The sequence below is a fragment of the Oncorhynchus clarkii genome, chromosome 20, assembly GCF_045791955.1.
Source record: "Oncorhynchus clarkii lewisi isolate Uvic-CL-2024 chromosome 20, UVic_Ocla_1.0, whole genome shotgun sequence".
In the NCBI taxonomy this organism is placed as follows: Eukaryota; Metazoa; Chordata; class Actinopteri; order Salmoniformes; family Salmonidae; genus Oncorhynchus; species Oncorhynchus clarkii.
In genome coordinates this window covers 15,110,580-15,124,091 of record NC_092166.1, presented here as the reverse complement: position 1 = coordinate 15,124,091, position 13,512 = coordinate 15,110,580, and the positions used below count along the sequence as shown (strand labels likewise).

The 13,512-nt window shown below is 43.2% G+C and overlaps 1 pseudogene; it reads right to left on the bottom strand.

The window, feature by feature from the left end:
* The window catches only part of LOC139376890 (dihydropyrimidine dehydrogenase [NADP(+)]-like), a 192,698-nt pseudogene that overhangs the window by 49,713 nt on the left and 129,473 nt on the right, over window positions 1-13,512 (bottom strand).

Sequence of the window (13,512 nt, the reverse complement as noted above, 5' to 3'; positions counted from 1 at the left end):
AAATGACTCAAAGCTTTTAAAAGGTAACTCATACACCAAACTATCAGGCCTAAATGACTCAAAGCTTTTAAAAGGTAACTCATACACCAAACTATCAGGCCTAAATGACTCAAAGCTTTTAAAAGGTAACTCATACACCAAAAAAATCGAAGAATGATGCACTCAAATTAAAAACGACCACTGGTAATATACACGCAATAAAAACGTTTTATTACTGTAAATCTATAAAGTTCTGGCATCTATAAAGTTCTTCCCACTCACTGGTAAGTAGGCAGACTTTCAAAACCATAGAATTACCAATTATGTAAATCTCTCACCTGTACATTTAGACCTGCTTTTCTTATTATGATTATGAGTCAGTGTGACAGGGTTTAGATGCTAGGTAGAGTTTAATTTAGCAAACAGATTCAGTTTTCAGGGATATTGAAAAAGTGACACTTACATAAAGATGATTATTTTGACAAGGCAAGAAAAGCACTAGTTTAGTTTCAATAAGACCATAGCATTTGTAGGAGAATACATTTAGAAAATCAAACGCGTGCACGTGTGTGGGTTTTTGTGACTATCCATGTGCCTATTTACGTAATACTATGAAGTTACCCCCAGTGTAGCCGAATAGCCAGCAGCAGCGGAGACCTCTGGGAGGAGGAGGAGCCACCCACGCTGTGTCCCCAAGGGGAGATCTGCACACATAATAAATTGGCACTAATTTCCAGAAGATGGCAGCCTAGTCTCTGGCCCTGTATTGATTTCCCGCCTCCTCCTGCCTTCTGAACAGACGCGGCCATGAGAGACAGAGTGGGAAAATGCTCACTGCTCACTCCTGATGGTGAGCAGGCAGCAGATGGACAGTACAGATGGGAGAGACTGGGGTATAATATAAACATAGATGACATCTAGAAGCTGGATGTTGACTAGAGAACACACCCCCAGACTGAAATCTTTAATATTAAGGGATCAAGCTGAATTTAATCGGAATACGGATACGATCATATGGAGCGGCAGGTAGCCTAGTTGTTAGAGCGTTGGAATAGCAAATAAAGGTTATTTAATATAAAATAAAATAAAATATAATTCACCATTGCACAGCACACTGCCCTATCCCATCTGGACAAGAGAAATACCTATGTAAGAATACTGTTCATTGACTAAAGCTCAGCTTTCAACACCATAGTGCCCTCCAAGATCATCAATAACCTCGGGGGCCCTGGGACTGGACCCCGCCCAGTGCAACTGGGTCCTGGACTTCCTGACGGGCCGACCCCAGGTGGTGAAGGAAGGCAACAACACCTCTGCTACGCTGATCCTCAAAATGGGGGCCACACAAGGGTGCGTGCTCAGTCCCCTCCAGTACTCCCTGTTCACACATGACTGCATGGCCAAGCCATGGCCACTCCAACAGTGGTTGGAGCACTCCAACTGCATGGCCACTCCAACTTAATCAAGTTTGCAGATGACACAACAGTGGTAGGCCTGACTACCAACAATGACGAGACCGCCTTCAAAATAACTTCTCCCTCATTGTCAACAATATGAAGGAGCTGATAGTGGACTTCATGAGACAGCAGAGAGACCATGCCCCATTCACATCAACAGGGCTGCAGTGGAGAGGGGGAAAAGCTTAAAGTTCCTCAGCGTGCACATCACTGACAACCTGAAAGTGAAGACAGTACAGGGGAAGAGAGTACAGGTGCATCAAATCAAATCAAATTTATATTTATATAGCCCTTCTTACATCAGCTGATATCTCAAGGTGCAAACAGCAAGCAATGCAGGTGTAGAAGCACGGTGGCTAGGAAAAACTCACTAGAAAGGCCAAAACCTAGGAATAAACCTAGAGGAGAACCAGGCTATGAGGGGTGGCCAGTCCTCTTCTGGCTGTGCCAGGTGGAGATTATAACAGAACATGGCCAAGATGCTCAAATGTTCATAAATGACCAGCATGGTCCAATAATAATAATCACAATAGTTGTCGAGGGTGCAACAAGTCAGCACCTCAGGAGTAAATGTCAGTTGGCTTTTCATAACCGATCATTGAGAGTATCTCTACCGCTCCTGCTGTCTCTAGAGAGTTGGGACAGGTAGCACGTCCGGTGAACAGGTCAGGTTTCCATAGCCGCAGGCAGAACAGTTGAAACTGGAGCAGCAGCACGGCCAGGTGGACTGGGGACAGCAAGGAGTCATCATGCCAGGTAGTCCTGAGGCATGGTCCTAGGGCTCAGGTCCTCCGAGAGAGAGAGAGAGAGAGAGAGAGAGAGAGAGAGAAAGAAAGAAAGAAAGAAAGAAAGAAAGAAAGAAAGAAAGAAAGAAAGAAAGAGAGAATTAGAGAGAGCATACTTAAATTCACACAGGACACCGGATAAGACAGGAGAAATACTCCAGATATAACAAACTGACCCTAGCCCCCCGACACATAAACTACTGCAGCATAAATACTGGAGAATGAGACAGGAGGGGTCAGGAGACACTGTGGCCCCATCCAATGATACCCCCGGACAGGGCCAAATAGGCAGGATATAACCCCACCCACTTTGCCAAAGCACAGTCCCCACACCACTAGAGGGATATCTTCAACCACCAACTTACCATTCTGAGACAAGGCCGAGTATAGCCCATAAAGATCTCCGCCACTGCACAACCCAAGGAGGGGTGCCAACCCAAACAGGAAGACCACGTCAGCCCACTCAAGTGACGCACCCCTCCTAGAGACGGCATGGAAGAGCACCAGTAAGCCAGTGACTCAGCCCCTGTAATAGGGTCAGAGGCAGAGAGGTGCATCAAAGCTGGGACTGAGAGACTGAGAAACAGCTTCTATCTCCAGGCCATCAGACTGTTGAATAGTCACCACTAGCTGGCCTCCGCCCAGTACCCTGACCTGAACTTTAGTCGATGTTACTAGCCAGCTACCACCTGATACTCTACCATGCACCTTATAGACTGCTGTCCTATGTACAGTGCATTCGGAAAGTATTCAGACCCCTTGACTTGTTTTCCTCATCAATGTACACACAATACCCCATCATGACAAGATGAAAACAGAAATACCTTTTTACGTAAGTATTCAGACCCTTTGCTATGAGACTTGAAATTGAGCTCAGGTGCATCCTCTTTCCATTGATCATCCTTCAGATGTTTCTACAACTTGATTGAGGTCTACCTGTGGTAAATTCAATTGATTGGACATGATTTGGAAAGGCCCACACCTGTCTATATAATGTCCCACAGTTGACAGAGCATGTCAGATCAAAAACCAAGCCATGAGGTCGAAGAAATTGTTCGTAGAGCTCCGAGACATGATTGGGTCAAGGCAAAGATCTGGTAAGGGTACCAAAAAAAATCTGCAACATTGAAGGCCCCAAGAAACACAGTGGTCTCCATCAAAGAAGAAGAAGTTTGGAACCACCAAGACTCTTTCTAGAGATGGCTGCCTGGCCAAACTGAGCAATCAGGGGAGAAGGGCCTTGGTCGGGGAGGTGACCAAGAACCCGATGGTCACTCTGACAGAGCTCTAGAGTTCCTCTGTGGTGATGGGAGAACCTTCCAGAAGGACAACCATCCCTGCAGCACTCCACCAATCAGGCCCTTATGGTAGAGTGGCCAGGCGGAAGCCACCCCTCAGTAAAAGGCACATGACAGCCCACTTGGAACTTTCCAAAAGGCACCTAAAGACTCTCAGACCATGAGAAAGAAGATTCTTTGGTATGATGAAATCAAGATTGAACTCTTTAACCTGAATGTCAAGCGTCACGTCTGGAGGAAACCAGACACCATCCCAACGGTGAAGCATTGTGGTGGCAGCATCATGCTGTTAGTGTTAGCCTAGCCTAGCACAGAGATGAGAAGCGTTTTTTTGCTGCTTTTTATTGAAACCCAAAGGAGTCATACCTAACCGCCCCAGTGGCTTTCCATAGCCCCCCTACACACACCGTTGCACGCTTTGTCCATCGTGCTGACACAGCACAGCGGAGACACATATTCTTTGGGAGGCGTCAACCTGTCACTCAATCATTTACATTTTTTATATAGGGACATAAAACTAAATCTGACGGGGCACAAGTTTCAACTGAGGGGCTAAGCCTCCTTTAGCCCACTTGTGGAGCGGGGTACCACACACACACACACACACACACACACACACACACACACACACACACACACACACACACACACACACACACACACACACACACACACAACGCTGTTGTTCTACTGTATACTATTTATTCCACATTCAGTTGGACAACTGACTAGGTATCACCCTTTCCCTTATTACTACCTCTTTCATTACTTCTACCACTTGTTATTTTTGACTTGACTCTTTTTATTGTTATTATTGTTATCGACTGATGTAATGCATTGTTGAGGGAGCTAGCACATAAGCACTTCACTGCACTTTTTATACCTGCTGGAAACGGTGTACGACGAATACATATTGGTTTGAGAAAGAGAGGAAGATATTTGTATCTGTCTACTAGGCAGGGATGCCAATCCTGGCATAGCGTAAAGTATGTGCTTATTCCCAAGTTAGCTACATAGAATGGGAGGGAGTTCATGCCAACTATGACAAATAAGTAAAATGTCACACAAAGTGGAGAACTTGGAGTTAAGCCACTATTACTACGTTCTGAGGGCGGCCTGTGTGACACGCCCTTGTTGTTCGTAGCAACTCATATGAGATCTACATCCAGTATCTCATATCATTGGTTAATGCCAGTGTTTTTTCTGAATCAAGGTGGGGTTTAAGTGGTGGGCGTGGCGGGGGCATAACCATGGACATTTTTAGAGGCCCTCCTGTTGGCCATAGTCTTTTTGTTTTGCTGTTTTCTGCTATTCTACACAATTTACCATGGTTTATGCTATCTCAGTGACTCAAACATTATAAAAAATCAGTGTGAGCCCCATGCCATGACAGAAATTCTCCTGAATGCATCATTGACTGTCTAGCTTTTATATTGGTGTGTCACATCCTGACCATAGAGGGTCCTTATTTTCTATGGTGGAGTAGGTCAGGCTGTGACTGGGGGGGTTACTCTAGTTTGTTTTTTCTATGTGGGTGTTCTAGTTTTCCTGTTTCTATGATGGTGATTTGTATGATTCCCAATTAGAGGCAGCTGATAATCGTTGACTCTAATTGGGGATCATATTTAAGTAGAGTTTGTTCCCACCTGTGTTTGTGGGATATTGTATTTTGAGTAGGTGTATGTAGCACCTCTGTAGTCACGGTTTGTAGTTAGTTTATTGTTTTTGCTAAGTTTCACTATAAATAAATATTATGTGGAGCTCAACATTCGCTACACCTTGGTCCGTTTCTACAAACGATCGTGACATGGTGAATGTTAGTTCTCAAAGATTTATAAGTCCATTATTATTTCTACATACTTTATATCTGGTTTAGTCATTTGAGAAAACACTGAAAGGTTTTTTCCATCTCAAAAAATATTATTATTATTACTTAGACATAGGCGGCTCAAAAAAAAACTTTTTTTTCTGCAGAAAAAAACTTGAATGCAAACAACAATTATTATCTATTAATCTACCTCAGTCCTGTCATCCTCTGCCTCTCCATATCTCTGCATTGCATCTCACACTTACTCCCGTCTTTTATGCCTATCAGTGTCAGTTTCCCAGCTATTCCATCTAGCAGCCACCCAAAGAGACCCAACAAGGAGAATGAACCCATCCACCAACCACTGCCTGCTATTCTAGGCCTACCCTTAATTAACCATCTAGCTTAATTAGACAATTTACTGTGTAATTAGTAGGCAATTAGCTGACATCTCTCTGATCTTTGCAGTACTGACTGCTTTGACAGCTCAGGCTCTGTGATATATACTCTGGGTCCTTGCCAGCCTATGGCCATTTTCACTTATAGCTCAGTGTGGCAGAAATGGCACCTTGTTGATTTGCCTGATTAAATATAATGTAACTGCAGGGGATACACATCTGTTTCATGGCCTGGAACATCCTTCCCATCCCATTTCACCGGTTTTGACCGCTGTTGACAGTCTGACGGCACCAATATGAAATGCCAATGATCGTCTAGTGTAATTGCGCTGTAATGACAGCCCATAGGCATGGAGGGGAGAATGGTGGACGAGGCAATGTAGCACAAAGCACTAGGATTTACAAAATGGCCTTTTAGGAATGTTAATGTTTGGAGTAAACGTCTTAATCCTTACTTGTGATCATTTAGGTTGATTCTTTATGTGTGTGAGTGTGCATTATCCTGTTGCACATGTGTGAGGGAGTATACTATTTATTTATGAATGCAGTCTTCAGTAAGCCCATGTTCTAAACAAACACATCCGACTTTACTGCTGCAGTCCTTTATTTCAGGGGAGAGTTGTGTAGTGCACAGTGTGTGTGTGTTTTTGTGTGTGATTTGCTTGGTGAGAAGGATGTTGCATGTACTCCAGTCACCCGCACATGAAACAAAAGAAAATATGATTCATTATCTGTCCTTGTTTATGCTGTTGATGAAAGCCACTCATGACTCCAGTTCAGTTTGATTAGTGAGACCTTCTGGATGAAAGCCAAGGCACCCCTCCTTGGGTGGCGTGATGGTCCAGTAAACAGTAAGTATCACACACACACACACACACACACACACACACACACACACACACACACACACACACACACACACACACGGCTAATTGGGCCCTGAGGGTCCGATCCATCATGGATCTCCTCTGCAGATCTCAGTGTGTTTTAGCAGCTCCACCAGCCATGCATATACAGATCTGTACAGACCCAGCTAATCTACCTGGGACCGTCTCATCACATCTTATCACATTAATCACCAGCTGGAACTAATCTACCTGGGACCGTCTAATCAGATCTCATCACATTAATTACCAGATGGAACTAATCTACCTGGGACCGTCTCATCAGATCTCATCATATTAATCACCAGCTGGAACTAATCTACCTGGGACCGTCTAATCCCATTTTATCACAATAATCACCAGCTGGAACTAATCTACCTGGGACCGTCTCATCACATCTCATCACATTAATCACCAGCTGGAACTAATCTACCTGGGACCGTCTCATCACATCTCATCACATTAATCACCAGCTGGAACTAATCTACCTGGGACCGTCTAATCCCATTTTATCCCATTAATCACCAGCTGGAACTAATCTACCTGGGACTATCTCATCACATCTCATCACATTAATCACCAGCTGGAACTAATCTACCTGGGACCGTCTAATCAGATCTCATCACATTAATTACCAGATGGAACTAATCTACCTGGGACCGTCTCATCAGATCTCATCATATTAATCACCAGCTGGAACTAATCTACCTGGGACCGTCTAATCCCATTTTATCACATTAATCACCAGCTGGAACTAATCTACCTGGGACCGTCTCATCACATCTCATCACATTAATCACCAGCTGGAACTAATCTACCTGGGACCGTCTCATCACATCTCATCACATTAATCACCAGCTGTAACTAATCTACCTGGGACCGTCTAATCCCATTTTATCCCATTAATCACCAGCTGGAACTAATCTACCTGGGACTATCTCATCACATCTCATCACATTAATCACCAGCTGGAACTAATCTACCTGGGACCGTCTCATCAGATCTCATCACATTAATTACCAGATGGAACTAATCTACCTGGGACCGTCTCATCACATCTTATCACATTAATCACCAGCTGGAACTCATCTACCTGGGACCCTCATCACATCTCGTCACATTAATCACCAGCTGGAACTAATCTACCTGGGACCGTCTCATCACATCTCATCACATTAATCACCAGCTGGAACTAATCTACCTGGGACCGTCTCATCACATCTCATCACATTAATCACCAGCTGGAACTAATCTACCTGGGACCGTCTAATCCCATTTTATCCCATTAATCACCAGCTGGAACTAATCTACCTGGGACTATCTCATCACATCTCATCACATTAATCACCAGCTGGAACTAATCTACCTGGGACCGTCTAATCAGATCTCATCACATTAATTACCAGATGGAACTAATCTACCTGGGACCGTCTCATCAGATCTCATCATATTAATCACCAGCTGGAACTAATCTACCTGGGACCGTCTAATCCCATTTTATCACATTAATCACCAGCTGGAACTAATCTACCTGGGACCGTCTCATCACATCTCATCACATTAATCACCAGCTGGAACTAATCTACCTGGGACCGTCTCATCACATCTCATCACATTAATCACCAGCTGGAACTAATCTACCTGGGACCGTCTAATCCCATTTTATCCCATTAATCACCAGCTGGAACTAATCTACCTGGGACTATCTCATCACATCTCATCACATTAATCACCAGCTGGAACTAATCTACCTGGGACCGTCTCATCAGATCTCATCACATTAATTACCAGATGGAACTAATCTACCTGGGACCGTCTCATCACATCTTATCACATTAATCACCAGCTGGAACTCATCTACCTGGGACCCTCATCACATCTCGTCACATTAATCACCAGCTGGAACTAATCTACCTGGGACCGTCTCATCACATCTCATCACATTAATCACCAGCTGGAACTAATCTACCTGGGACCGTCTCATCACATCTCATCACATTAATCACCAGCTGGAACTAATCTACCTTGGACCATCTCATCACACCTCGTCACATGAATCACCGGCTGGAACTAATCTACCTGGGACCGTCATGTCACTGCTGACTGTCATGTCAGTCGCTGAAGGAGACGAGTTTGAGACACAGGGTTTACCACCAGGTGTACCAGGGGCTCTGATCTCATCCCAATGTCCTTCATTAACATCCCCTGGTAGAAGCAACCCTCATCAGAGGGAAAAAAGCATTTACATATGCAATGTAGTTCATTAATTATAATTAATGGAAGTGCCGCCTGCAAGTTTAAGCGTAAAGGCCTCCACTGTATCGTGCCATACGGCAATTAGCTATTCCGGGCACGCTCTGCATTGGGATATTTCCATATCCACTGTGACAATCGCGCTGTGTGCCCTGAATGCTATCGACGAGAAGCGGCTGGGTCGTTCTGATCGGGGGTAGAGCTTGGCGGCGAGGGGAGAACAGGATATTAAAAAGTCCCTCATGTTCAGGGTATAATGACGGCAGAGAGGAGCGCTGTTGACACTGAGGTTCTTCTTTATCCTTCTTGGGGAGAGAGACAGGAGAGGCTCAGTGTAATAATTTGACACACAAAGCACACAATAGAGAGCAATATGACTTCTGTTTACTGCGATATGAGCTGGGAATGAGCTGCTGCACTGCTGGTAAGCAGGAGATACTGGGGAATAGCAAGGCATGTTGCTGGTAAGCAGGAGATACTGGGGAATAGCAAGGCACGTTGCTGGTAAGCAGGAGATACTGGGGAATAGCAAGGCATGTTGCTGGTAAGCAGGAGATACTGGGGAATAGCAAGGTACTTTGCTGGTAAGCAGGAGATACTGGGGAATAGCAAGGCATGTTGCTGGTAAGCAGGAGATACTGGGGAATAGCAAGGCACGTTGCTGGTAAGCAGGAGATACTGGGGAATAGCAAGGCATGTTGCTGGTAAGCAGGAGATACTGGGGAATAGCAAGGCACGTTGCTGGTAAGCAGGAGATACTGGGGAATAACAAGGCACGCTGCTGGTAAGCAAGAGATACTGGGGAATAACAAGGCACGTTGTTGGTAAGCAGGAGATACTGGGGAATAACAAGGCACGTTGTTGGTAAGCAAGAGATACTGGGGAATAACAAGGCACGTTGCTGGTAAGCAGGAGATATTGGGATGGAGGCAGGCTAGTTGTAACTGTAATAAGCACTCCGGATATCAAATATATGTATTAAATATACAGTACCAGTCAAAGGTTTGGACACACCTACTCATTCAAGGGTTTTTCTTTATTTTTTACTATTTTCTACATTGTAGAATAAGAGTGAAGACATCAAAACTATGAAATAACACATACGAAATCATGTAGAACCAAAAAAGTGTTAAACAAATCAAGATATATGTTATATTTTATACTCTTCAAAGTAGCCACCCTTTGCCTTGATGACTGCTTTGCACACTCTTGGTATTCTCTCAACCAGCTTCACATGGAATGCTTTTCCAATAGCCTTGAAGGAGTTTCCACATATGCTGAGCACTTGTTTGCTGCGTTTTATGTTGTTTTAATAATATTTTTTTCTTCCCTCTGCTGTCCATCTCATCCCAAATCATCTCAATTGGTCTTATTGCTGCAGAATGCTGTGGTAGACATGCTGGTTAAGTGTGCCTTGAATTCAAAATAAATCACTGACAGTGTCACCAGCAAAGGACCCCCACAACATCACACCTCCTCCTCCATGCTTCACGTGAGAATCACACATGTGGAGATAATCCGTTCACCTACTCTGTGTCTCGCAAAGACACGGCAGTTGAAACAAAAATCTCAAATTTGGACTCATCAGACCAAAGGACAGATTTCCACTGGTCTAATGTCCACTGCTTGTGTGTCTTGGCCCAAGCAAGTCTCCTCTTCTTATTGGTGTCCTTTAGTAGTGGTTTCTTTGCACCAATTCAAACATGAAGGCCTGATTCACGCAGTCTCCTCTGAATAGTTGATTTTGAGATGTGTCTGTTACTTGAATTCTGTGATGCATTTATTTGGGCTACAATTTCTGAGGCTGGTAACTCTAATGAACTTATGCTCTGCAGCAGAAGTAACTCTGGGTCTTCCTTTCCTTTGGAGGTCCTCATGAGAGCCAGTTTCATCATAGCGCTTGATGGTTTTTGCAACTGCACTTGAAGAAACTTTCAAAGTTCTTGAAATGTTCCATATTGACTGACCTTCATGTCTTAAAGTAATGATGGACTGTCGTTTCTCTTTACTTTAACTGAGCTGTTTTTCCATAATATGGACTTGGTCTTTTACCAAAAAGGGCTATCTTCTGTATACCACCCCTACCTTGTCAAACACAACTGATTGGCTCAAACGCATTAAGAAGGAAAGAAATTCCACTAATTAACTTGTAACAAGGCACACCTGTTAATTGAAATGCATTCCAGGTGACTACCTCATGAAGCTGGTTGAGAGAATGCTGAGAATGTGCAAAGCTGTCATCAAGGCAAAGGGTGGCTACTTTGAAGAATCTGAAATCTAGAATATATCTATATTTTCTTCACACATTTTTTGTTTACTTCATGATTCCATATGTGTTATTTCATAGTTTTGATGGCTTCATTATTATTCTGCAATGAAAAACATATTAAAAATTAAGAAAAACCCTTGAATGAGTAGGTGTGTCCAAACTTTTGACTGGTACTGTATATGCTGTATATTGAACACTTATAAATCCAAAGTCCTAATGAATTCCTCTTACAGTGCCTTCCGAAAGTATTCGGCCCCCTTGAACTTTGCAACCTTTTGCCACATTTCAGGCTTCAAACACAAAGATATAAAACTGTATTTTTTTGTGAAGAATCAACAACAAGTGGGACACAATCATGAAGTGGAACGACATTTATTGGATATTTCAAACTTTTTTAACAAATCAAAAACTGAAAAATTGGGCGTGCAAAATTATTCAGCCCCTTTACTTTCAGTGCAGCAAACTCTCTCCAGAAGTTCAGTGAGGATCTCTGAATGATCCAATGTTGACCTAAATGACTAATGATGATAAATACAATCCACCTGTGTGTAATCAAGTCTCCGTATAAATGCACCTGCACTGTGATAGTCTCAGAGGTCCGTTAAAAGCGCAGAGAGCATCATGAAGAACAAGGAACACACCAGGCAGGTCCGAGATACTGTTGTGAAGAAGTTTAAAGCCGGATTTGGATACAAAAAGATTTCCCAAGCTTTAAACATCCCAAGGAGCACTGTGCAAGCGATAATATTGAAATGGAAGGAGTATCAGACCACTGCAAATCTACCAAGACCTGGCCGTCCCTCTAAACTTTCAGCTCATACAAGGAGAAGACTGATCAGAGATGCAGCCAAGAGGCCCATGATCACTCTGGATGAACTGCAGAGATCTACAGCTGAGGTGGGAGACTCTGTCCATAGGACAACAATCAGTCGTATATTGCACAAATCTGGCCTTTATGGAAGAGTGGCAAGAAAGCCATTTCTTAAAGATATCCATAAAAAGTGTCGGTTAAAGTTTGCCACAAGCCACCTGGGAGACACACCAAACATGTGGAAGAAGGTGCTCTGGTCAGATGAAACCAAAATTGAACTTTTTGGCAACAATGCAAAACGTTATGTTTGGCGTAAAAGCAACACCCTGAACACACCATCCCCACTGTCAAACATGGTGGTGGCAGCATCATGGTTTGGGCCTGCTTTTCTTCAGCAGGGACAGGGAAGATGGTTAAAATTGATGGGAAGATGGATGGAGCCAAATACAGAACCATTCTGGAAGAAAACCTGATGGAGTCTGCAAAAGACCTGAGACTGGGACGGAGATTTGTCTTCCAACAAGACAATGATCCAAAACATAAAGCAAAATCTACAATGGAATGGTTCAAAAATAAACATATCCAGGTGTTAGAATGGCCAAGTCAAAGTCCAGACCTGAATCCAATCGAGAATCTGTGAAAACTGCTGTTCACAAATGCTCTCCATCCAACCTCACTGAGCTCGAGCTGTTTTGCAAGGAGGAATGGGAAAAAATGTCAGTCTCTCGATGTGCAAAACTGATAGAGACATACCCCAAGCGACTTACAGCTGTAATAGCAGCAAAAGGTGGCGCTACAAAGTATTAACTTAAGGGGGCTGAATAATTTTGCACGCCCAATTTGCCAGTTTTTGATTTGTTAAAAAAGTTTGAAATATCCAATAAATGTCGTTCCACTTCATGATTGTGTCCCACTTGTTGTTGATTCTTCACAAAAAAATACAGTTTTATATCTTTATGTTTGAAGCCTGAAATGTGGCAAAAGGTCGCAAAGTTCAAGGGGGCCGAATACTTTCGCAAGGCACTGTAGTTGTTGGACCATCTTCCTGGAGTGGGTTTCTCGAAAAACTGTCACTCTGAGATTAATAGATTAATGTGCTTATTTATTACTTTTCAGGCAGAAACCAATTTCTTAATTTAATTTAAAAGCTTGGCGCGACTTCCACCAATTAGACATAATAGATTTTTTTAAACCGGTCTGTTCAGAAAATGGGAAAAAAAGAGGGGCACATTTTGGCCTTGCCAAATATTCTAACAAATTCTCAACCGTCTAGTTACATATTTCCATCCAATTTATACGGGAGAATCATTTCTACACCGCAGTTGAACAAATAAAACTTGAACTTGATGTTGGCTAAACTTCATCACGTCAAACCGGATGCACTACCCTACTTGTTCTTATAGCGATGCCTTACACAGCTCCTTCCTGTTATCCTCTAATCAAGGACTGCCAGCGAGAATGAACAGAGCAAACAGATGTTACTGATTCATTTCCCCATCACCAGAATTAGAAAGTAAATTAAAACAAAGATTTTCTGTTGAAGCTCAATAAACAACTCATGGCTTTCGCTC